This window comes from Mytilus trossulus, chromosome 9 (genome assembly GCF_036588685.1).
Source record: "Mytilus trossulus isolate FHL-02 chromosome 9, PNRI_Mtr1.1.1.hap1, whole genome shotgun sequence".
Classification (NCBI taxonomy): Eukaryota; Metazoa; Mollusca; class Bivalvia; order Mytilida; family Mytilidae; genus Mytilus; species Mytilus trossulus.
The window spans coordinates 75,688,843-75,716,263 of NC_086381.1; the positions used below are offsets into that span (position 1 = coordinate 75,688,843).

Consider the following 27,421-nt stretch of genomic DNA (forward strand, 5'->3'; position numbering starts at 1 on the left):
ATTTTGCAGTTATTCATTATATTTTAGCACCCCATTATTCTCTATTCTCTTTTTTGCCCATTTTACTCTATTCTTTATTTTTGCCCATTATTCTCTATTCTGTATACCCCATCCACACCCTCTTATATACCGTCTGTCTAAAGGTTGGGTGAACGTGAGGTCTGACGATCTAGTAAACAGAAAATAACTGAAAATTGTCGACTGTTAACGAAACTTTTAACAGGAGATAAATTCTTAGCAAACAGATGATTTGACATATCAGAAAGTGTAGACTTTTGTGTGCGGAAGTGAAAATTCCTGCATTTTATTATACCAAGGGAACACGTAAATTATTTTTTTCTTGAAATAAAGCCAACAAGAAAATTAAGTGCACGTACATGACTGTTTTCGCATACAAGTTGAACTTGTACAAAACAAATATACTATTCTACAAAAAAACATTGCCAATTTACTTTCTGAATTTATATGTGTCACTGAGTTGAATCAGTTGTTCTACGACACCCTCCTCCCCCCATTCCAGACCCTCACTGAGATGAATCAGTTGTTCTACGACACCCTCCTCCCCCATTCCAGACCCTCACTGAGGTGAATCAGTTGTTCTACGACACCCTCCTCCCCAATTCCAAAAAAAAATGTATATAGCGTGAAAAATTATTTATTATTTTTGGCGATCAAACGGGGGGAGCCGGGTCTTACGTCCTCTACCCCCTTTTTTTCCTTGAATCAACCGTTTTAAATGGACCCAATCAGTGTTTCACATTGGTCATAGTTGTCTTTGAAAATATTTGAAATCGTCCTTAAATGGGTCCAATCATTGTTTCAAACTGGTCCGATTTGTCTTTCAATCTAATCCGAGTTTCTTTAAAAGAGGTCCGAGTTTTCTTGGTCCGACTTGTCCCAATCCCGATATTCAGTGTCTCGTTTTGACAAAACTTCCGCGTTGCTGCTATCGACAAACTGCCAACACATTCTTTTTAACCAAGAAGACGTCATTTCGAAGGCTTTTTAAGGGTAAGTTTTAAATATTTCTGTTATATCTGACTCATGTGAAGAAATGACATACTCATTTTAGCTCATTTTAAAAATATTTTTGACATTTTTGACACAGCAACAGGTCGATGGACATATTTCCGGGTTTCCATATCTCTTCTTCTTCGCATTAAGACGAAATGTTCTGAACAAGTACAGAAGAAATGTTTAATTAATCATTTAACTAAGTGATTTTATGAGAACCTGTGTGATGCCCAGTAATGGCCTGCAGACAAATAGCGATAGGGTGTATATTAAAGATTTTACATTATTATTTACCACCAAACATGGGGTTACACTAAAGACCTGAAAGCGGGCCTGAAAAGACCCGAAAAGACCTGAAAATATACGACTAAAATTATTCAAATTGCAATAACTTTTTTATAATTGGATGGAATTTCTTCAAGTTGGAATTTTATTAATTGTAAATATTTATATTTCATTAAAATTTAAAAGTTTTAAATTAAAAACAATTTTTTGATGCCAAATGTTGGACCTGAACGGAGAAATGAAAAGACCTGAAGGGACCTGAAAATCTATGTCGGACTAATTCTAAGACTTCTAACTACAATAACTTTTTTAATATTAAATGGATATCTTTCAACTTTTGATTTTGTGACACAAAAAGTTCAATATAATGATAATATAAAAAAAAAATATGTGAAAAATATTGTTGGGGTGTCAAAACGGACGGACGAACAGAGCCACAGACCAGAAAACATAATGCCCCTCTACTATCGTAGGTGGGGCATACAAATCTGAAATGAATACATGCTGTTTGAGTAACAATATATATGTATGACTTTAAAATATTACCTGCAAAGCGTTTTGGTCTTGGGTCTGCAAAGTGTCTCGGTATGGTGTTAGTCTGGTGTGTTCAGTTAGCAAGGGTAATGGCAATGCAAGAGACATGCTGATATATAATAACGTTGAAAACTACGCACTTTGTTGAATATTTTTATTCTGACTAAAAACGATTCAAAGTTGACTATTTATAAAAAGTAAGAGCGTTGGTCTGAATTCACTGATCATTTGATATATGCTTATATTTTTAATTTGTAAACTTTATACTTGAATTGGTGACCGAGCAATGTTTAGTTCGTGTAACCAGATATAGTGATAATCCAATTAAAAGATTAAAGTGAAATGTTTATTTAGACTAATGATCCAATTATCACCTAATAGCAATACAAGGTGTGAATTACAACCGGCACACGTTCATGTTATTAAAACATTCCAATCGAAGAACTCTTTAAATTACATATGGTTTATGGGGAAGCAATACTAATACTTTCATTTTATAAATAAAGCAGTTTACGACCGCTTTAATATAGAATAAGAATAAATTGTAACATAAATTGGATTTTTTCCTTTGATGTTTTTATGAAATAATTTGCTTAAAAAGTGTGGTGAGGGAAAACCATGGTATATTATACGGCCTATATTATATGCAAATTAATGTTGTACCATACTTTGCTAATTAAATATGCAACTCAACTAGAATTCAAAGGAAAAAAGGCGGAGCTTCAGCCATGGTATAACATATTCATGTTTATGTTATTCCATGGCTGAAGCTCCACCTTTTCAGTTTTAAATGTATCCGCCTCTTGAATATTTAGGAAACTGTTAAACGTAATAAAAGGTCAAGATCTTCATTTGTTTTCATATCATAACAAAAAGCAAAAAATTATGTGTACCCAAATCTTAAGAAACCTTTTTCAAACTATATAGGACTGTTACGAATTCCTCTAATTTTGGAAACAATTACTAAATGCTCAGAGACTAAATGTTTCTTCTTTAAGTTGTGAAAAAAATGAAATGATTTTTTTGTTTACCTCAGTCTGATGACATTATGAAGTTACTTGCTCAAACAACCATACACGGGGCGCAAAAACGAAATAAAAATCGGGAAAATCTGACATTTCTTTCCTTTTTTGCAAATTCAGGGGTTCTATTACATGAAATACACAAAAGATCATACACGAGGCGCAAAAGTGACTTGCGCTAGCTTCCATTTCATTGGATAAAACTGTAACGTGATCAATTTCCAATATTAGTTGAAGGTCTTGAAGCTGTCAATCATTTTATTTATATTACAAATTTTATATACCATGTGTCTTACTCATTAACATATTTAAACAAACTCATCCTTCGGATTCGTTTGTTTAAATATGTTAACTCGTAAAAACCATGGTATATATAGTACATATATATTAATGTTTTCACATATGTTCCTGTATAAATACATGTATAAAGTCATTCCTACTCTTCGATAGACTTTTGTCTAAAATAGAAACAAATAGGAAAACAATGTTTTGCGAGTTTAAATACAACTACCCCTATAATCCATGCATGTCTTTTATTTCACCGACAAGGTCCGAATTTTGTAACCCAACCATTATATTTTCGATAAAATTCTTTATATTTTCAATGATATATTATACCTTTCCTATACAGTTAAAGAAATTGAATAAATCTGACCGCAGTCTTTCCAGGCAAATTTATGTTACTTAATTTTCCGTTCAGTTCCGAGTTTTCACACCCAAATGGTATTTTTCATATATTTTTTTTTAATTTTATCATTACAACTAACTTTTAGTTTCACAAAATCTAAAGTTGAAAGATATCCATTGAATATTATAAAAGTTATTGTAGTTAGAATTAGTCCGACATAGTTTTTCAGGTCCCTTCAGGTCTTTTCATTTCTCCGTTCAGGTCCAACTTTTGGCATCAAGAAATTGTTTTTAATTTAAAACTTTTAAATTTTAATGAAATATGAATATTAACAATTAATAAAATTCCAACTTGAAGAAATTCCATCCAATAATAAAAAAGTTATTGCAATTTGAATAATTTTAGTCGTATATTTTCAGGTCTTTTCAGGTCTTTTCAGGTCCACTTTCAGGTCTTTAGTGTAACCCCCAAACATGCCAAAGGTTAAACAAGTTATTTCAGAAAATAACAGGTATACTAGTACTGTTATTGGGGGAATTCTTATAGATTTATATCTCCTCCTGTCATGAATTGTGTTGAAATAACCGGTTATTTTACAAAGAAACAATGTATGTTTGTCATGTATGTAATAACGCCTTTCAGTCATAACAGTGGGTCTCATTGGGGTCTTAGCGTGACACAGGATTGGCTGATTTTTGGTATTTGGACACATGAAAGTCAAATTATTGTGCCTGAAAACAGGAAACAAAGTTGAGCGGGACACGTAAAATTACTAAAAAAATAGAATCATAATTGTAATAAGCGTGAAATCAAAATTTGTTGTCAAAAGTAGTGATGACTTGTTTGTAGGTACGGTTTACAATCATCGACATTCCGTTAATGGTTTTTGCATTTCGAAAACTGTATCCCTAAATGACTTCTGTACATAAATACCTAATTATAATAAAAATAACAACAAGTTCTGAAAGTAATAAAGATCGGGTCAGGTGGACATGGTGGATCCATAAAACAATTCATTTTGAAAATGTAGCATCATTTAATCTTGGTTTCAGTAAAAAAATATACATGTACTTCCATTTAATTCAATACTTTTATACGCAAAATACGCACTGCCACAATAGCAGATAAAAGGCATATATACATGTGCAATACAATATACATTGTACACAACCAAATATATAAACATATTAGAAACATTCACTACAAACTGCTCAGAGTCTGAATTGACCAGTTTTTGTGCTCGACCAGTAAAATCGAGCACACATTTTACTCGACTAGTCTCGACATTGTCTCGACTGGACTTAACTGTACTTAAGTGTACTCGACTAGGTCTCGACTTTACTTAATAAGCCTGAAATGGTCTTGACCAAGGCTCGACCTGTCTCAACCTGTCTTGACTAGTCTCGACTCAGTCTGAACCAGTCTCGACCTGTCTCGACTCAGTCTGAACCAGTCTCGACCTGTCTCGACTATTCTTGACCTTAAAATTTAGTTTTGACTGGTATAAAGAAGCCCATCTAACTAAATTAAATATTGATCTTACAAAATTCAAGCTTATTTGGTAGTTTGATTACTGGCTGTGAAATAAAAAATTTTTTTTTTTTACAATAGGTAAAAATAAAAATTATTATATAAATTCAGATAGGCATCTTTAAATTTTCTAATTACTTTTTCAAATCAACTTGGATTTTCATCAAACTATGCACCTATCTAAGATATATATCAAGCTTACTGAATCCCATTTCATTTACTTTTTTGTTGTATAGCTATGAAATTTAAGAATTAAAGTCATCTCGGTAAAAAAAAGCTAGGATTTGCAATTTGGACAAAATAGAGATAGGCATCTTTAATTTTTTTAAAAACTTTTTCAAAATCACTTGGATTTTCATCAAACTATGCAGCTATCTTAGATATATATCAAGCTTACTGAATCCCATTTCATTTACTTTTTTGTTGTATTGCTGTAAAATTAAAGAATTAAAGTCATCTCGGTAAAAAAAGCTAGGATTTGCAATTTGGACAAAATAGAGATAGGCATCTTTAATTTTTTTAATAACTTTTTCAAACCAACTTGGATTGTCATCAAACTATGCAGCTATCTTAGATATATATCAAGCTTACTGAATCCCATTTCATTTACTTTTTTATTGTATTGCTGTAAAATTTAAGAATTAATGGAATGTTGGTAAAAAAAGCTAGGATTTGCAATTCGGACAAAATAGAGATAGTACACTTTAAATTTTCTAATAACTTTTTCAAATCAACTTGGATTTTCATCAAACTATGCACCTATCTAAGATATATATCAAGCTTACTGAATCCCATTTCATTTACTCTTTTGTTGTATGGCTATGAAATTTAAGAATTAAAGTCATCTCGGTAAAAAAAAGCTAGGATTTGCAATTTGGACAAAATAGAGATAGGCATCTTTAATTTTTTTAATAACTTTTTCAAAATCACTTGGATTTTCATCAAACTATGCAGCTATCTTAGATATATATCAAGCTTACTGAATCCCATTTCATTTACTTTTTTGTTGTATTGCTGTAAAATTAAAGAATTAAAGTCATCTCGGTAAAAAAAGCTAGGATTTGCAATTTGGACAAAATAGAGATAGGCATCTTTAATTTTTTTAATAACTTTTTCAAACCAACTTGGATTGTCATCAAACTATGCAGCTATCTTAGATATATATCAAGCTTACTGAATCCCATTTCATTTACTTTTTTATTGTATTGCTGTAAAATTTAAGAATTGAAGAAATGTTGGTAAAAAAAGCTAGGATTTGCAATTTCGGACAAAATAGATATAGTAAACTTTAAATTTTCTAATAAATTTTTCAACATCACTTGGATTTTCATCAAACTATGCAGCTATATAAGATATATACCAAGCTTATTGAATCCCATTTCATTTACTTTTTTGTTGTATTGCTGTAAAATTTATGAATTAATGTCATCTCGGTAAAAAAAGCTAGGATTTGCAATTCAGACAAAATAGAGATAGGCATCTTTAATTTATTTAATAACTTTTTCAAACCAACTTTGATTGTCATCAAACTATGCAGCTGTCTTAGATATATATCAAGCTAACTGAATCCTATTTCATTTACTTTTTTATTGTATTGCTGTAAAATTTAAGAATTAATGAAATGTTGGTAAAAAAAGCTAGGATTTGCAATTCGGACAAAATAGAGATAGTACACTTTAAATTTTCTAATAACTTTTTCAAATCAACTTGGATTTTCATCAAACTAGGCAGCTCTCTTAGATATATATCAAGCTTACTGAATCCCAGGTTATTTTGTTTTTTGATGAATTGCTGTCAAATTTAAGAATTTAATTAATCTAGGTCAAGAAAGCTAGAATTTACAGTTCAAACAAAATAAAGATATATAGTACACTTTAATTTTTTTAATATTTTTTTCAAGTCAACTTGGATTTATTCAAACTATATAGCTACCTTGTTGATGTATTAATCTTACTGAATCCCAGGTTGTTATTTAGTTTGGTGTATTGCTGTCAAATTTAAGAATTAATTTAATCTGGGTAAAAAAGCTAGGATTTGCAGTTTTGACAAAATAGAGATAGTACACTTTAAACTTGTTAATAACTTTTTCAAATCTACTTGGATTTTATTCAAACTATATAGCTACCTTGGTGATGTATCAGTCTTACTGAAACATAGGTTGTTATTTAGTTTGGTGTATTTCTGTCTACATATAGGTCAAAAAGCTACAATATTAGATATATATCTTTCCTCATAATTTTGAAAAAGTATATATAAATTAGTCATATAATTCCTTTAATGTTTTATTCCTTTTGATATATATATCCTATAAATATATTAAAAAAGCAAAGAAAAGATTAAAGAAATTATTCAAATAGTTCTTCTGATTTGTGGTGATTTATAAGGCGATACCTTCTGCTTGGGGCAAACTTATTAAAAAGATCACATCTACCAGAGAGTTTTGACAAATAACATTTATTCAAAGTTGCAACATCCTGTTAAATCTAAATCGCAAGGCTTTTTTAATTCTCTTGATAAGTAATACACGAGTTTAAGAAAAGTAGGGCTTTCTTTTTACCTGTAAAACTCAGGTGTACTGATGTAATTAAACCATGTATAGTGCCATGTCATTAAATTTGACAAAAAAATATTTTAATATATGATTAAAATAAATTTTTACTGTAACTTTGGAACACATTTCTTTTTTTAAAAGGTTTTCAAGGATTGTTATGAAAGTTCATGATATTAATTTTTTGTTTTACTACAAAAAAAGGGGTTTATTTTGTTTAAGCTGATTTAAAAAAGATATGAAATCTTAAAAAAGACACTTTTTTTTGTTAAAACAAAAATTTAATATTTTTATTTAAAGAAAGATATATTTCTAATATCAAAGCTTTTTGACCTACATGTAGATTAATTAAATTCTTAAATTTGACAGAAATACACCAAACTAAATAACAACTTATGGTTTAGTAAGATATTTAGCAAGAATATTGCAAAGATAGTTATAGAGTTTGATGAAAATCTAAGTTGATTTCAAAAAGTTATGAAAAAATTAAAGTGTACTATCTCTATTTTGTCAAAACTGCAAATCCTAGCTTTTTTACCTAGAATACGTTGATTCTTAAATTTTACAGCAATACAACTAAAATCGAAATAACCCGGGATTCAAGAAGCTTGATATGTATCTAAGATAGCTGCCTAGTTTGATCAAAATACAAGTTGATTTGAAAAAATTATTAAAAAAATTAAAGTGTACTATCTCTATTTTGTCTGAAGTGCAAATTCTAGCTTTTTTTACCAACATTACTTTAAATTCTTTAATTTTACAGCAGTACAACAAAAAAGTAAATGAAATGGCATTCAGTAAGCTTGATATACATCTAAGATAGCTGCATAGTTTGATGACAATCCAAGTTGATATGAAAAAGTTATTAAAAAAATTAAAGATGCCTATCTCTATTTTGTCTGAATTGCAAATCCTAGCTTTTTTTACCGAGATGACTTTAATTCTTAAATTTTACAGCTATACAAAACAAAAGTAAATGAAATGGGATCCAGTAAGCTTGATATATATCTAAGATAGCTGCATAGTTTGATGAAAATCCTAGTTATTTTAAAAAAAGTTATTAGAAAATTTAAAGGGTACTATCTCTATTTTGTCTGAATTGCAAATCCTAGCTTTTTTTTACCAAGATGACTTTAATTCTTAAATTTTACAGCAATACAAAAAAAAAGTAAATGAAATGGGATTCAGTAAGCTTGATATATATCTAAGTTAGCTGCATAGTTTGATGAAAATCCAAGTGATTTTGAAAAAGTTATTAAAAAAATTTAAGATACCTATCTCTATTTTGTCCAAATTGCAAATCCTAGCTTTTTTTACCGAGATGACTTTAATTCTTAAATTTCATAGCTTTACAACAAAAAAGTAAATGAAATGGGATTCAGTAAGCTTGATATATATCTTAGATAGGTGCATAGTTTGATGAAAATCCAAGTTGATTTGAAAAAGTTATTAGAAAATTTAAAGATGCCTATCTGAATTTATATAATAATTTTTATTTTTACCTATTGTAAAAAAAAAATGTTTTTATTTCACAGCCAGTAATCAAACTACCAAATAAGCTTGACTTTTGTAAGATCAATATTTAATTTAGTTAGATGGGCTTCTTTATACCAGTCAAAACTAAACTTGAAGGTCAAGACTAGTCGAGACAGGTCAAGACTGGTTCAGACTGAGTCGAGACAGGTCGAGACTGGTTCAGACTGAGTCGAGACTAGTCAAGACAGGTCTAGACAAGTGGAGCCTTGGTCAAGACCATTTCAGACTTATTAAGTAAAGTCGAGACCTAGCCGAGTACACTTAAGTACAGGTAAGTCCAGTCGAGACAATGTCGAGACTAGTCGAGTAAAATGTGTGCTCGATTTTACTGGTCGAGCACAAAAACTGGTCAATTCAGACTCTGAGCAGTTTGTAGTGATTTTCATTGACACATATTGGCAATATCTTCCAAATACCCTTCTGTGAAAAACTAATTGCTGTACCCAGGAACTATTTAAAAAATTCAATAACAAAATATATGTTTTGCAAACTTGGCATGGACAACATGGACAATGAGTACATAATTCAGGGGTGGATTCAAGAGGTAAGGCGGTCATTTTTTTCTGGAATTTATTTTTGTTCATTTAGGGGCATTTTTGTCATGTTTGCCTCCCACGCTTTGGCCAAAAATGTAGCTGTTTTTTTTATTGACATCTTTTCTCCGATAAACGAAAGATTGTCGTATTCATGCAAAAGTTTTAACTCGTATTAAGATTTCAGGCCCTCGCGAGTGGGAGAGTCGATCACAGAAAGGGACTGAATTATTCGGGTTATTGGGAAACAAAAATCTTGGGGCCCTATAGTAACACGTCAGCCATGAGAAAATACAAGGATTTGTATAGTAAAAAATCAAAGAACTGTGATAACATATGTATGTTATATGTTTCAAAGGAACAATATACATCATTAGTTTTGTTTAAATGTATACAAGTTCTATTGATATTACTATTGTCTTTATGTACATGTATACTCAACTATAGAAAGATTTAACAGTTCATAGTTTGCCAATTATGCATAGTATACCTATGTTATTACAGAAAAAGTACATGTATGTCTGTAATAACTAAAGGGTGGGGGTGGGGGGGATTCAGATGAAGTGTGCCTCTGGGTGCTGAACTTTCTGGCTGTGTTGATGACCCATTGTTTGCCTTTGGCTGTCTCTGCTCTCTGGTTTTGGTTGTTGTCTCTTTGACACATTCCTTGTTTCCATTCTCTATTCTGTTTAATTTGTTTACATGTTTTAAATTTTAAAACTTTTTTTTCAGATTTTGATTGACTGGTGGCAGAAGGGGTATGTTATATAAAGTGGCATTAAGGCCTTGCAGACAGACTCAACAATAACATGCTGAAGTTTCAATAACAGTTTGACGAAGGCCCACATGTAATCCCATATTGACGGTTGTAGAACTCGTACCAACAGATTTCACTTCGGGTATTTAATTGTATTGATACTTAGTATTTGGACTTTATTTTAAGAAGTTTCTTTCAAAATCACCCTTAACCATGTTAACAAGTTCAGGTCTTACACTACCATGACTACTTCAGAATCATAGGGAGAAGTGGTGAAATTTGAAAGGGAAGTGCTCCTTCGCGCGCTGCGCTACAATGTTTGGATTTTACTATAAATTAGTATAAAGGGTAATATAAATAATGTTCTTTTTATATTGTTCAATTCATATCTGAGTATACAATTAAAGTAACAGTTCAAATTCAAAGTTGTTTAAGTTTAGGTTCTTTATACATGTTATAGAAACTACTGGTCAACTAAATATCTAGCACTAAGATTTTTATATGACCGCAAATTTTGAAAAAAATTTCGTCGTATATTGCTATCACGTTGGCGTCGTCGTCGTCGTCGTCCGAATACTTTTAGTTTTCGCACTCTAACTTTAGTAAAAGTGAATAGAAATCTATGACATTTTAACACAAGGTTTATGACCATAAAAGGAAGGCTGGTATTGATTTTGGTAGTTTTGGTCCCAACATTTTAGGAATTAGGGGCCAAAAAGTGCCCAAATAAGCATTTTCTTGGTTTTCGCACTATAACTTTAGTTTAAGTTAATAGAAATCTATGAAATTTTGACACAAGGTTTATGACCACAAAAGAAAGGTTGGGATTGATTTTGGGAGTTTTGGTTTCAACAGTTTAGGAATTAGGGGCCAAAAAAGGGCCCAAATAAGCATTATTCTTGGTTTTCGCACAATAACTTTAGTTAAAGTAAATAGAAATCTATGAAATTTAAACACAATGTTTATGACCACAAAAGAAAGGTTGGTATTGATTTTGGGAGTTTCGGTCCCAACAGTTTAGGAATTAGGGGCCAAAAAGGGACCCAAATAAGCATTTTTCTTGGTTTTCGCACCATAGCGTTAGTATAAGTAAATAGAAATCTATGAAATTTAAACACAAGGTTTATGACTATTAAAGGAAGGTTGGTATTGATTTTGGGAGTTTTGGTCCCAACAGTTAAGGAAAAAGGGGCCCAAAGGGTCCAAAATTAAATTTTGTTTGATTTCATCAAAATTGAATAATTGGGGTTCTTTAATATGGTGAATCTAACTGTGTATGTAGATTCTAAATTTTTGGTCCCATTTTCAAATTGGTCTACATTAAGGTCCAAAGGGTCCAAAATTAAACTTAGTTTGATTTTAACAAAAATTGAAACCTTGGGGTTCTTTGATATGCTGAATCTAAAAATGTACTTAGATTTTTGATTATTGGCCCAGTTTTCAAGTTGGCCCAAATCGAGGTCCAAAATTAAACATTGTTTGATTTCATCAAAAATTGAATAATTGGGGTTCTTTGATATGCCAAATCTAACTGTGTATGTAGATTCTTAATTTTTGGTCCAGTTTTAAAATTGGTGTAAATTAAAGTGCAAAGGGTCCAAAATTAAACTAAGTTTGATTTTAACAAAAATTAAATTATTGGGCCTCTTTGATATGCTGAATCTAAACATGTACTTAGATTTTTGATTATGGGCCCAGTTTTCAAGTTGGTCCAAATCAGGATCTAAAATTATTATATTAAGTATTGTGCAATAGCAAGTCTTTTCAATTGCACAGTATTGTGCAATGGCAAGAAATATCTAATTTCACAATATTGTGAAATAGCAAATTTTTTTTTAATTAAGAGTTATCTTTCTTTGTCCAGTATAATAAGCAAGAAATATCTGCAAGAATTTTTTTTAATTGGAGTTATCTTTCTTTGTCCAGAATCAACTTAAGTCTTTGTTATATACAATATACAATGTATATTCACTTTTTACTACCAACTGATAAATTTAAATAATCTTTACCATTCAGTGATAACAAGCAGTTTTTTTACATCTTAATATTTTATGATATTTAAATGAGTAGTAATTGTTGCAAACTCCATTAGAATATTTTAATTGAAATTAGTTTTGGAATAAGGGATAGGGGGATGTGATTAAAAAATTGGGTTCAATTTTTCTCATTTGAAATTTCATAAATAAAAAGAAAATTTCTTCAAACATTTTTTTGAGAGGATTAATATTCAACAGCATAGTGAATTGCTCTAAGAGAAAACAAAAATTTTAAGTTCATTTGAATACATTCATTCTGTGTCAGAAACCTATGCTGTGTCAACTATTTAATCACAATCCAAATTTAGAGCGGAATCCAGCTTGAATGTTGTGTCCATACTTGCCCCAACTGTTCAGGGTTCAACCTCTGCGGTCGTATAAAGCTACGCCCTGCGGAGCATCTGGTTATTTATGTCAAAAAGGTAAAGAAATTATAATATATCAATTACAATTTAATCTTGTGTATGAAATTTAGTGTTTCTCATCAAAAGATATACAAAGTTAAGCTGGGCCATAATATATTGATATTAGTATAATAGTCTCAGAGTTAAGCAACTTTAATCAATATTTTGAAACAATCCATATAAATTATATGGAATTATATACACTAATCAATTAGATGTAACCAAAAGTCTGTTAATGCGTGTGGAATGCGTAATTTTTCCTTTTGGGATCAATATTCTTCCGTCGGTTGTTCCATCCATGCGTCCGTAGTTATTATTGTAAAAATACGGATTTCGTTCATAGCTGGTCAGGTTCCGATACGTAGTTAGAAAACGGTCAATAGCGGACGAATGCAAGAAATTTTACAAAAATAAACGATGTTTGACAAGCTATTTGGAAAGGAACATGACGTTTTTAATGCAATAAATGGATTTAACATTTACTGGAGGCAACTTTTATCACGTTTTAATGAAGTAACAAAATTATTTTGGCAACTACAGTTAGGTTGATACATGTACGTTTAAGTAACAAGCACCGGAAGTGCATGAAGTGATCAAAAGTTGTCTTTTAATTAAATAACCTGCGACACATTGTAAAGACAATGCTTCAACTCTTTTCTTTAGAAAATGAATCGTTTATGTCTGAATTTCTTTAATTATCAATAAAAAATTGATGTTTCATCAACTTGGTAAAAATTGAAAATGTCCGATGACGAAAGCGACTGAAAGCGAGTATCGTAAACAACAGGGCGACTTGTTTTCGCTTTATGGGGTTGGGGAAAGTGGAGTGATGGTCGGGAAAGCGACTTCTTCGCCCTAGTCGCCTGTTAGCGTGAACCCAGAACAAGTTATGTTGAAATTGAGGATCTTTTAACAGATTTTTTGGAACTTTTACAATGCAATTTGTAATCAAAATTTTGAAGCGTGTATGGTAAATAAAAATGTCATACTAAGTGTCTCGTTAAATATATTATTCAACATACAATCAATGCAATAAGGAAAGATATGAGATGAACATTATATACATATATTGATATATGTGTAAAGGTAGAGGCAGGGGTGTCCTGCTTTCCATTGTATAAAGCACCCTATATTTTTAGATTTTAATCGTGTACAGTGAATCTTAAAATATATATTTGATAAGGCCCAGATATTTTTACCTTTTTTAAAATTGTGTACGGTGAATCTACAAATTAATTTTATAAGTCCCCAAATATTTTTAGCTCACCTGGCCCAAAGGGCCAAGTAAGCTTTTCTCATGAGAGCCGTGGTGTAGTGGTTAGTGCATCGGACTACTAGCACAAAGGTTCCTGGTTCGATTCCCGTCTGGGATGAAAATTTCAGGAACTAAATTTTCGGCTCTCCCTTGACACCATTTGCGAGTATGGTCTTGAGGAAACCATGATAGTCCGTCGGAAGGGGACGATAAATGGCTGACCCGTGTTTAGAGAGAGCCATATCTCTTGCACGTTAAAGACACCCTTGTAGATTTCGAAAAAGAGTAGGCTAATGCCGCTACAAGGCAGCACTCGCACCCGCAAAGTGGAAAGGGATTAATATAAGTTGCAAAACTTGTTTCCCAATCCACTATAAATAAATATGTTTAAACTAAGCTTTTCTCATCACTTGGCGTCCGTCGTCTGTCGTCCATCATCGTCATCGTCCGTTAACTTTTACAAAAATCTTCTCTAAAACTACTGGGCAAAAATTTAACCATACTTGGCTACAATCATCACTAGGATATCTAGTTTAAAAAATGTGTCCGATGACCCGGCCTGCCAACCAAAATTGTGGACATGACTAACAATAAAACATAGGGGTAAAATGCAGTTTTTGGCTTATATCTCTGAAACTAAAGCATTAAGAGCAAATCTGAAATGGGGTTAAAACAGTTTTAAATCTATCTGCCCTGAAATTTTCAGACGAATCAGACAACCTATTGTTAGGTTGCTGCACCTGAATTGGTAATTTTAAGGAAATTTTGCAAGTTTTGGTTATCTTAAATATTATTATAGATCTGTAGATAGAGATAAACTGTTAACAGCAATATAATTTTCAGCAAAGTACGATCTACAAAATAAGTCAACATGACCAAAATGTTCAATTGACCCCTTAACATGCTTAAGGAGTTATTGCCCTTTATAGTCAATTTTTAACAATATTTTTCATAAATTTTTGCAATCTTTTACAAAAATCTTCTTCACTTAATATACTGGGCCAAATAGAATTAAACTCTGTGAGTGAGCTACAATTTTCAATAGGGACCGTATCTTGATTGAAAAATATATCCGATGACCCTGTCATCCAACCAACATGACTGACATGGCTAAAAAAAGAACATAAGGATTAACTATGCAAGTCTAAGGGAAGATTGTAAAAAAAAAACAATTTCAAATGGTCACAAGCCAGTAGCCTGTAATTAAGTGGTAATGTCTTTAGTTGCTGTACATGTATATATCATATTGGTTTTTCGTTTCTTGATTTGTACAAAAATCTGGCCTTAAGTTGGTCCAAGGATACAGTTATCGTCCTTTGATTTTCGTTGTCTACAAATATAGTCTCTAGTGTGAACAGTGTATAACTTGCATATTTTTTTGATACACTTTCCAAATTTATTTATTTATAAGTATATTTTATGCATGAAATATAAAGTATGGGGATGAAATTACATGTGAAACAAAGATTTGGGTGATGAATTATAATGTAGAATAATGATTTTGTCCAGTTGAAGAAGGTCAAAAATTAGTATGTCTGAAGCTGTCAAACTGAATTATAGACCCCTGAACATAGAATTGTCCATATTTTAAGTTGGAGCTGGTAGACTTTTCTATAATTTTGATATTATTTGTCCCAAAAGTAGTACACTACACTGTAAAAACTTTTTGAGATGCAGCAGATGCCATTTTTTAAATTTGAATTTATTGTCTAAAAAAATGCACTACGAAATAAGTGTGTTCTCAGCTGGGCCTTTCTCGTTGGAAGTGCTTTACATTTTTCATTTTGGAGCCTTACTTATAAATTGCTGTTTGGTAAAGGTTTTGCTCATTATTGAAAGCTCTCTGGTGAAGAGTCGTCCCATTAGCAATCATACCACATCTTTTTACTTTTAACAGTATTTTTACAAAAACAAGAAAAACACATTTCTGACTGACAAACCCAATTTCGACAAATGGTTGCTACCAGCACTTTTACATTTTCATATTATGGATTAAGTGCTATCATGGCTATGGTCCTTGTGATTGATTGAAAAATCACTGTTTCTGACATTTCTGTGTAATAACTAGCGAAACATTTAACCAAACCTTTTAAAGTTTTCATATTTGTTGTTTCTCATGTCACAATGGAGGTTAAGTCTGATAGTGCAAATCTTCTTTTATGCTGTTCAGGAGTTATGGCCCTTGATTGTTTCAACAATTACAGTACGCCCAAGGAGTTTGTAATCCCAAACTCCATACTCCGATATTTTTGCTGGTGTAACACCAGGAAACTCCGACATCCCTCCCAAAATTCTCGGAGAAATTTGGGAGTATTCCCTCCGACTTCCGCGTAAATCCGCTACCTTTTGTTTATTGTATTAGCGACATCTCTCCCAGTCTGGTGTGACGTGGTGTGACACCAGGTAATTAATTGCCCTAATCCGTCTGATCTATGCCGGCACGTGACAGTCAAGGTATGTGAGATTTCTAATGTAATTAAACAATTGTATTTCCTGTCTATTGATTTTTTCGTTATATGTAAATGACTTTGAAATGGAATTTCTACGTAATAGTAATATACCATATGAAGTGCAAGACTTGTCATTATTTTTACTTATGTATGCTGATGATATGATTTTATTTTCTGATGCAGTTATTGGCTTGCAAGATATGTTAGACACATTATTATTATATACTTGTAAATGGGGTTTGACTGTAAACATTGCCAAAACAAAAATTATGGTATTTAGAAACGGAGGTTTTGTAAAAGACGAAGAAATTTGGTATTATGATGGCAATGCTATTGACATAGTGGATGAATTTTGTTACCTTGGTGTACTGTTAAATTTTAACGGTAAATTTGTTAAAGCTCAAAAACATTTAGCTGAGCAAAGTAGAAAAGCTGTTTTTGGTTTGAAGTCGAAGGTTTCGTCATTGTATTTGAATGTTTTTACATATTTGAATTTATTTGATACTTACATTAGCAGTATTTTATGTTGTGGTTGTGAAATATGGGGCTTCCATAAAGCTCCAAATATTGAAAAAATACAACTTGATTTTTGCAAAAACATATTAGGTGTCAAACAATGTACAACAAATGTTATGGTTTATTTTGAATTGGGTAGATATCCTTTGATATATTTTAGAATGTACAACATAGTGAAGTACTGGTTCAAATTATTATCCACAAGCAATTGTATTCTTAAAAACTGCTACAGGGAACAACTGTATAATTTCTGTAATATTAGAAGCAGTTGGATTTATCAACTACAACAATTATTATTTAACTTGGGTTTAAATGAGATCTGGTATAACCAAGACAATTTGATTATTGATACAAATTTATTATTATTTGTAAAAACAAGGATATATGATCAAGCAAAACAGACTTTGAATGATCAACTGAACGTTTCATCTAAGTGTTATTTATATAAATATCTTGTCAATAATGTATGTTTACAGAATTATCTAACTAAACATATGAATTTTAGAGTGTATTTAACTCGCCTTAGATTGTCATCTCATAATTTGTTTGTTGAAGTAGGCCGTTATCATGGAGTAAATAGGTTAGATAGAAAATGTACTCTTTGTAATTTGAATATCACTGAAGATGAATTCCATTTTGTTTTACAATGTGAAAGCTATAGAGACTTAAGGAGACAGTTTATTAAACCTTATTATTATAGACGTCCATCGTCGTTCAAATTAGTGCAACTTCTCAGCACTGAAAATGTAAAAGATTTGCGTAATTTGTGTAAATTCTTGTTTAATGCACATAATCATAGGACCAAACTGTTATTGGTCAATACTTGATATTTATTTGCTTCTCTGATGTATTATGTTATGTTGTGTTATAGAAATGTATTTGTATTTATTGCACTGATAAGCATAATGTGCTTAAAGTAATAAAGAATTGAGAATTGATTATCAGGTTATATCTGATTGCTTGAAACAAATGAAAGATTAAAATAAAAAGCAAAACGTTGTTGTTAATTCTTTCAATTACACTGTACATTTTAATCAAGTTTTTAAACAACTATATTTGATTTTGACTTCCGTTTTTTTATCAGTAAATATATATTTAATTTACTAAAAGAGATATAATTGTGCAACAATAAACGGAGACTAACGCTGAATAAATGAGGGCAGTTTAAAGAAAAATTACACGTCTCAAATTTTTTATACTACAAGTAAAAAAGAAAATATTATTCACTATATGTTATGCTAATAATTCTACGCCATTTCCATTTTACGATTACAAAATAAAAGTTTTAAAATCCAAAACGTTGTTGTTAATGCTTTCAAATGTATTAAGTTTTATAAAAAAAATCTATACTTGATTATGACCTCGTTTTTTATTTATCGGTAATTGATATAACTTACGAAAAGAGACATACTTGCGTGAAAATAAACGGAAACTAACGCTGAAGGTATAAATTGTGAGCAGTGAGTTTAAAGAAAATTACTTAAAGAAAATTACGTGTCTTAAAACTTGTATATGCAAGTAAAAAAGAAAATACTATTCACCATTCGTTATGCTTAATAAGTCTACGGCATTTTCTCTTCACGATTAGCATTACTTTAGGATATATATAATACATTTCGGCTACAACAGGAATACATCTATAGCTGCATCAACTCGTCGTTGCATATACTAAAATGCAGTCAACTTTAGCATTTGATAGTTCATTAATAACATTCTGGCGTATCATAAACAAACAACTTGTTACGTCTCATTTCATTGGCCGAAAGATTTAAATGCAACAACAATGAAGTCAGTGTGCACGTGAATTGACACAGGTGACCGACAATGGAATTTACTATGTTACTACAAGCGTAAACACAATGATTTGTATAGTTTACAAACTTTTGGTCAAAATAATTAAATAAATGTTTTGTTAACTTCAAATAGTGGGGTCGAAATATATACTGATATTTTGTTTTAAGTAATATTCTAAGTTCTTTATGCATGCAGCAACTCAATTATCTTGTACTCGGCATGATGAGAAATATAAGGATAAAATTAAATACATGTGCCGCTTTTATACGGATGAATATATGAACCACTTTTAATTTCTTTCATACTGACGATAGGTTATAATCCTAACAATGTCGTAGTCACTTATAATAAGTATCTCATAATACTGATCCTTTACAATAATTAATGAGGGGTTGCGCTGACATTCCTCTTTTATTATTTTCATGCTATAAAACATACACACAGTACAAAAATGTATCAATAAGCGTTCCATAAACGGAGGAAATTGTCCCCCAAAGATAGAAACAAAATAACTTTAATCCTATCATTGGTGCACCTGAATGAATTCAGTGAAGGCAGGTTGTTATAATAAATTGAAATATTACATCGGCGAAGATTATTTCTTTTGCATGTGTACATGTGGATTTAAATAATAAATTAATACTTGTTAGAAAGCGTAGTTTAAATTATAAGGAACAATTCTTGTTCGAATTCGGGGCCTTTTATAGCTGACTATGCGGTATGGGTTTTGCTCATTATTGAAAGCAGTACGGTGACCTATAGTTGTTAATTTCTGTGTCATTTTGGTCTCTTATGGATAGTTGTTTTATTGGCAATCATACCACATCTTCTTTTTTTAAATATTAATGTACTGTTTTCGATTTCAAATGGATGAACATTAATCTTTCCATTTTAAACTGTAAGAATAGAGCTGCAAAACATTGTTGAACTATCCGCTAAAGTGTATGTGGTATATGTATTCGTATTTAAAATGAAATACAAAACGAAACGTGTATGATAAACTGATAGACAAAATATCAAGGAATTAAGGATGACTAAATACATGTGCAAGAAGAAACTCACCTTTTTATCAATACATTTAATGAATAAACACTTTTTTTAAAAACTGATTGTTTCCATTAACATGTACATATTTACAATTATGAATATACAATTTACGTTCGTTTTTCAACTGAGAATAGCAAAACATCACACAGTATTTGGAGTTAAAACTACTTTTAATTCCCCTGTGCCATGGTTTGCCATCTCCGTTTTTTCTTAGCATGGTTGGTAACATGTGATGAATTTACTAACAATTTCGGGATTTTTTGTCTCAATTAAACGGAATCAGAAAAAAATCACTATTCTACGTCGAATGCCTAAAACTCGGCAAATAATATGAAAAGTGTTTGTAGTAAAGTACGGTTTGATTTTTCATCGAGTCCATACAGTGAAAGAAAAGGCAGTCAGGACGAGTAACTCAGGGTGGGGGAGGGTGTAGTCAATGAAAAAAAATATGTGAATTATTTTTTTCTATCCTGCATTGAACTTTTGATGTCGTCCCTTGATCCAGAGAAGACATTTGAATGAAATATTTCAATGTGAAAACTGTTTAGATTTTTAAGTTTAAAATTTTGTTATCAATTGCAGAAAATTATAAAACCAATGAATTTCACATGCACATTTATAAAAGCTTGAATTGTGATTGGATAATCAAGAACACAATCATGTACGCAAATACGACGATGGAAGCTTTAAACGACCTTGACCAGCTACGTGAATATTGATCAGTACATTCAACGTTATAGTACGTGTGTTCTATTTTCGCGGTGTGAGGTCGAAGGTTTGAATTGACCAATGGAAACGATCGTTCCTTAGAGAGTTAATCTAATAAAGTTTGTTTGACTGATTACGTCGCACTACCTTTCGCTAAGCTAAGCCGCATATGAGTGTAATATTCATTTACGCACAATGAATGTAAACTTTTGTGTTGTATTTAGAACAGTGATCTTTAAATATTTTTAAAACAATTAATTGCCGTGGGAAGACGACACGCATCTCAGTGATCAACAGTGCGTGGTTGAACCTGAACTTGACCACAATATTGAATGCTAAAAATAGTGACATTAATTTTGTCCACGAGATTTTTATTTGGCGGGAAATAGTATCATGTAACAGTAAACTCAGGTGACCTTTCTGGATAACCGTGGGAAAATTCATTGAAGGTTTATAAACTTGCTTTGTAATGATTGACATTTGTGTGCGTTAAGATTGAGGCTCTAGAAGGTCCTTTTGCAATTGATTAACCGGATTCTAAATTTTATTCCTTTTCTGAATAAACGAACATCAGCCTTTTATTTATACGTTTCTCAGTCAACAGAGGACATAAACCTGGACATTATTTATACTTCCATAGTCAACACTATACATTAATGGTAGATGAAAACAGGATGCATGTCGTTCAGTTCCTGATGGGCGTTGGTAGAGATCCTCTGTGAAAATGTGTCGATCGTAAAAATCCGATCCACATTATTTTTAACATATTTCTTTCTTGTACGATATAATTTCATTTTAATATTCTATAGTATAAATTGTTGAAATACTTCTTTTTATATTTCGCCGAGGACTTTTAACGAGCAGTAAAATACGGATTGCGCCAATCCAATTTTATTTTAAATAATAAAAGATCAATAACAGATCATAACAGATAAAAAACACGTGATTTTATTTCTTCATATAATTAAATAAGGTTGTGATTATTGTGTTGTGTCTGGGCGGGGAATTATCTCAGTATTTATGAATATAGGGCTGCCACATTGCATACAAAACTATTTGTCACTTTACAGTTTCGTTTTTAAATTCAAAGATTTCAAGTCGGTAATCTACCGAGGTAGTACGAATACTTTATTTCTCATAAAACTACAATTACATAGTTATAGAGAACATACATAAATATAACTATAAGGTACAATTTTTACAAGCATGTGTGAACAATACAATGAAATTAACTTGGAGGATGATAAATTTACATAGTTTTTCTAATATTACAATATTACATGAATTAAACAGTTGATCAAACTTATAGATATTAGGGTTAGACCAGCAGTATGTAGGTAAAAATTTCTTTCTTTCAAACATAAAAGATCCACAATTCATAATATAATGGTATTCGTCACCGATGTCGTTTGAGTCACAGAGACGGCAGATAAAGCATTCTTGTTGAAACTGATCTTTAAGTTTTTGCTCAATACATTTTAACACCCATGTATCAGCAAACTGTGCATTCCATATATTGGACATACCACAATTATCAAAAATATTTTTAATACATGATATCCACTTAGTGTTTATTCCGTAATCATTATAATATAAAAATACAAGCTTATATAATACAGCACAAATTTTACTTTCTTTTCCATTAAGAAGTCTACTCCAGAAATTAATCATTCGCAGTTTTACAGTCACAGTAATAGGGTATCTGCCAAGTTCTGCATACACTATGAAATTTGGAGTAGACTGTTTTAAATGTAAAATCATTTTACAAAATTGTAAATGTACACGTTAAAGAATATCTATATTTTCAAAACCCCATATTTCTGATCCATATAACAATATTGGTACAACCATTTTGTCAAATAAATCAAGTTGACATTCTATTGACAAATTGTTTTGTCTACCTTTTTTTAAAACGCTATACATAGCTTTTGTTGCTTGTTCTTTCAAATATTTTTTATTTGATAAAAAGGATCCACTTCTAGAAAATAAAATACCTAAATATTTGTATTCTTTTACAATTTCAATGTCGTTACAATTAACTGTGAACTTGAGATTTGCTGGCATTCTGCCACTCGAAAAGATCAAAACTTTAGTTTTATTTGTATTTATTTTCATTTTCCATTCGTCACAATATTCATAAAATGTATTTAACATGTATTGTAGATCAGTGCTATTTTCTGCTAATAAAACAGTGTCATCTGCATATAAAAGTAAAAACAATTTCAAAAATACTGTCAGCTCATTTTCGATTTCTTGTGATATAGATTTTAAGCCTGTTATGTTTTTCTTTTCAAAAAAAGTTTGAAGATCATTTAAAAATATAGAAAACAAAGCAGGTGAAAGATTTTCCCCTTGCCGAACCCCCATCTCACAAGGAAAGAAATCAGATGTTTTACCCTGATGTATAATACGCGATTTTGCATAATCATACATACTCTGAATAACTCGAAAAAATTTCCCATTTACTTCATTCTGCAATAATTTGAACAGAAGTAAATTTCGCTGTAGAGAGTCAAACGCTTTTTCAAAGTCGATAAAAGCACAATGTAACTTTTTCTTTCCCAATTTTAACAATTCAAATAAAATATGTATAGTAAAAATATGTTCAGTCGTAGAATAATTCCTTCTGAAACCTGCTTGGTTTTCATTCAATATACACAATTCATCAAGATAATTACATAATCTTGTGTTCAATATTGAGGTAAAAAGTTTACCCAGAGTAGACAATAACGTTATAGGCCTATAGTTTTGTGGATCACTTTCAGAGCCTTTGTTTTTAAACAATGGAATTATATTTCCTATTAACCATGCCTCAGGCAACAATCCTGTGTCAAAAACAAGATTAAATAAACACACATAAACATCAATAAAAAATTCAATAGACGAGCATATATACTCATTTACAATAAGATCACCACCAGGGGTCTTATTATTTTTCAGGCTTTTTATTGCCTTCAATATTTCATCTTTTGTAATACAAGCATTAAGAAATACATTTGATGAATTTTCGTTTACATCATTTTCTAAAATATACCGATCATTTGTTTCTTTATTTTTATTCAGATCCTTAAAAAAAGAAAACAAATCTTCAATATTAATATCATTTTTTTTCTTTCGTTTACCCCGATTAATAATTTTCCAAAACTCTTTCGGGTTTTTTGTTCGCATCTTTTTCATCTTTGAACGTAAATCAACGTTAAATGATCTAATATTTTTATCCATAGTTTTTTTATATAAAGTCTCACTACGCCTCAAACGTTCCTTGAATATACGTGAACCATATCGTTTATATAACCTTTTTGATTTTCTAAACGCCCTCCTTTCCCGGCGGCATTCTGTGTTAAACCAATCACGGTGATTTTGTTTCCCTCCCGTGTAATCAAATCCATAAGTTTTCTGTACGAACTCCCCAAATGTATTTCTAGCAGAATTGAGTAAAACATCTCTTATTTCATTTACAATTTCATCAATAGTATTTTTATCAACATTTTGAACATTTTCAGTTTTTGTCATAATAAAAGATAACAATTGAGATATACTTTCTTTGTCAAGATTGTCTTTATATTCATTAACTTGATCATGATTCCATTTTCCAATATATGTATTATTTTCACCAGATTCTACATTTATATTTACATTTGATTGCTTAGTATTACTACAATTGAGTACTAATTCGAGTGGACAATGGATATCAGAATATAAACTGCTAAATGGTAGAACATCAAAATTTTCTACTAAATACAATACATCTGCAGTACTTATTGCATAGTCTACGACACTGGTATTCTTGCTCGTAGGTTTACCTACTTCATCGTTTCCTATCCGACCATTCATTATATACATGTTGTTATTCTTACAAAATTGTATAAGTTTTCTACCATATGTGTTTACATTTGAATCAGTACTGTGTCGTTTTCTTTGAATACCCAGTTTATCTAAGATATCAACATTACTAAATTCATTAATATCAATTAAATTCTGTGCTAAAAAATCATCAGTGTCTACTAAATCATTAAAGTCTTGTAAACTCGCTGTTCTACTATTAAAATCGCCAAGAAGACAAATATACTTGTTTGTTCTTTGTAAATCAAAAAATTCTAATTCTATATCTGAAAGTGCATTTTCTGATGTATAAATAGAGTTTTCAGGTGGTATGTAAATTACTCCGAAAATAACACTACTTTTTAAGTCAAATATTTTTTCGTCAATACTAAACCATTGTACAAAAGGACAATCAGTTTCAATTGGTGTAATACAATTTTCTAAATATCTCTTGTAGCCAAAGGCGATACCACCAGATTTTCGATTTGAATACTTTTTACGGTTTTTAAAATGAAATACAAAATTATCTAATTCTACTGTATCAAGATCATCAAGTTTAGTTTCATCAAAACATACAACATCATAATTGTTAAGTAAAGTAATAAATTCAGGGTACATTAATTTGGATTTAATACCACATACATTTAATGTTAATATTTTAATAGATTTATTGACCTCTATATTACATTGATTTTCATTGTTAATTAAGTGAAAGTCCGTTCCGCTGGAGTAGTCAGGCTGAATGAAACTATCTGTAGTCGAACATAAAATTTTACATTTCAAAATAAATTGAAAGTAACAGAGTTCACTTGTTGGTCCGATAAATTAACTCTAGGGTTTGATTTAGATTGGACAAATTACCGTAAAACATCATTTTGTTTTAAGCCAGTTGATATTAATTATATAATATTGAACTATTAATGAACCGGATATTGCTCACTGAGTAGGCCATAAAAGGTTCTAATTATGGTAAAATCATCTTTGATGAAACTTTGTTGAAAAAACAAAAATTATGAACTGATCGGACTATAATGAAAATACTAAATAAGTATTTTATTCGTATTTTTATACGTTTTTACGTTTTATTTCATATGACAATGACATGGGCATATGCATACAAGAATAATTATCTTATTTTAAATAAAAATGTCACACTTTTATCTGACAATGAATGGACATTTAAATAACGTATTTTAAAGCACACAGGTGCAATCAAGATCGATTAAATGTACAAAGGTAATAAATCTGGCTAATCCGATTATGTTGTCACGCATCATTAATTTTCAGTTCATCTGATGGGCAATAAACCAATTAACAGCCACGCGGTGTTGGGAGAGAATCTTTGGAGGAAATTGGGAGTAGAATCCGTGATTCGCGGTGTCACACCGCTACACTCGGAAATCGGTGATAAAAGTTCGCGATTACAAACTCTCTGGGCGTACTGTACATTAAAATGTAAGCAAAATTTGTACATCATTTTTACAGCATCTATTTAAAAAAGAGTAATTTTGTTTTAAAGTTTATCTAATTACTTGTATATGGTGGAATGTAATAAAAGGACAAGGTTAGAGGATAATCATAATTTGGAGAAAATACAGATTTTATCAACATTAATATTTAAAGGTATTGGGGCAATCTAAATATGACATCATGATTTCAACAACAATTGAAATATTCCTCGTAAAATTACAACTCCTGTATACAAAAATGTGTAACCCCTCCTCATTCTTTATGTTACTGTCCCAAGTCAGGAGCTTGTAGTTCAATGGCTATCACTGGTTCTTGTCTGTCATATATGTCTTTCGTAAATTGGTTAAATTGTTATAAATTAGGCCGTAAGTTTTCTCAATTGAATTGCTTCATATTTTTCATGTTGGGGCCTTTATAGCTGACTATACGGTGTGGGTTTTTCTCATTGTTGAAGGCCTTACCGTTGCCTATAATTGCTTACATCCACTTTATTTGAACATAAGTGGATAGTTGTCGCATTGGTAATCATACCATGAATCTCCTTATTTTTATAAAAAATACAATGATTTGTCTTTCTTTTACAGGATATAATGGCAAGTTGGGATGAGGTAAGTTTTTCTTCTTAAAATTCAGTGTTCATGTGACCTATGTTGTTTATTAAATGTACAGAAAGGTACAGGCGTGCAGTATTCTTCATTTTCTTAGGGGGAGAACAGGAGAAATCAAAATGACTACAGTGAAAAGAATTTCAATATATACTAGTTCAAAATTCCTGGACACAAAAAAAGAGACATTAAATATCAAAGGACATTCACAACTCTTTTTAAGTCAAAGAGAAACTGACGACGTCGTGGCAAAAAATGAAAAACAATCAAATAAATAAACATTCTTCAAAACATTACATAGAAAATTAAAGACCCTACAATACTAACTCCAACAAAAACTGAGGCTCCATCTAAAAATGATGCATAATACATTTGTCTAAAGATTTTTCTAAAAAAAACTGTGAAATTATAGACAATTTCTTTCCCTCTTCATAGTCATTGTATTTAATATACTATTAAAACTGTAAACATGTAGCTTATTAAATTCAATTATTACATTTATAATACATTTTTATATTCTAGAGGAAAATGTAAAAACTTTGTTTTGCTTACAGAAACTTCTTACAGCTGCAGAGGAGGGGAATATAAAAGAAGTAGAATCATGTGTAAAGAACAGAGCTTATTTGGAATGTAAAGATGGACTTGTAAGTGAAGTAAAATGTATTTATTATATACATGATATATAGTACACAAAATATGAATCAGTTAAAAATTGCTCTTTTCAATTTTTCAGTGATTGGTCAGTGATTCAATTTTAATTTCTGGTTATTGCAAATAGTCTTCAAAATATTAAGAAACATGATTACAAATCATATAACATTCATTAACCACTCCTGTACTGAACATGACATGTGACACCTGATCATACAACATTCATCCACCAGTCCTCTACTGAACATGACATGTGACACCACATCATACAACATT

General features: G+C 30.8%; 1 long non-coding RNA gene across 1 annotated transcript; it reads left to right on the top strand.

The window, feature by feature from the left end:
- Positions 1-903: 903 nt before the first annotated feature.
- Positions 904-27,132, top strand: LOC134683427 (uncharacterized). The gene is made up of 4 exons (XR_010101018.1): positions 904-1,011; positions 10,363-10,529; positions 26,474-26,497; positions 27,049-27,132. It is a non-coding gene; the product is annotated as an uncharacterized LOC134683427 (long non-coding RNA).
- The last annotated feature ends 289 nt before the right edge of the window (positions 27,133-27,421 follow it).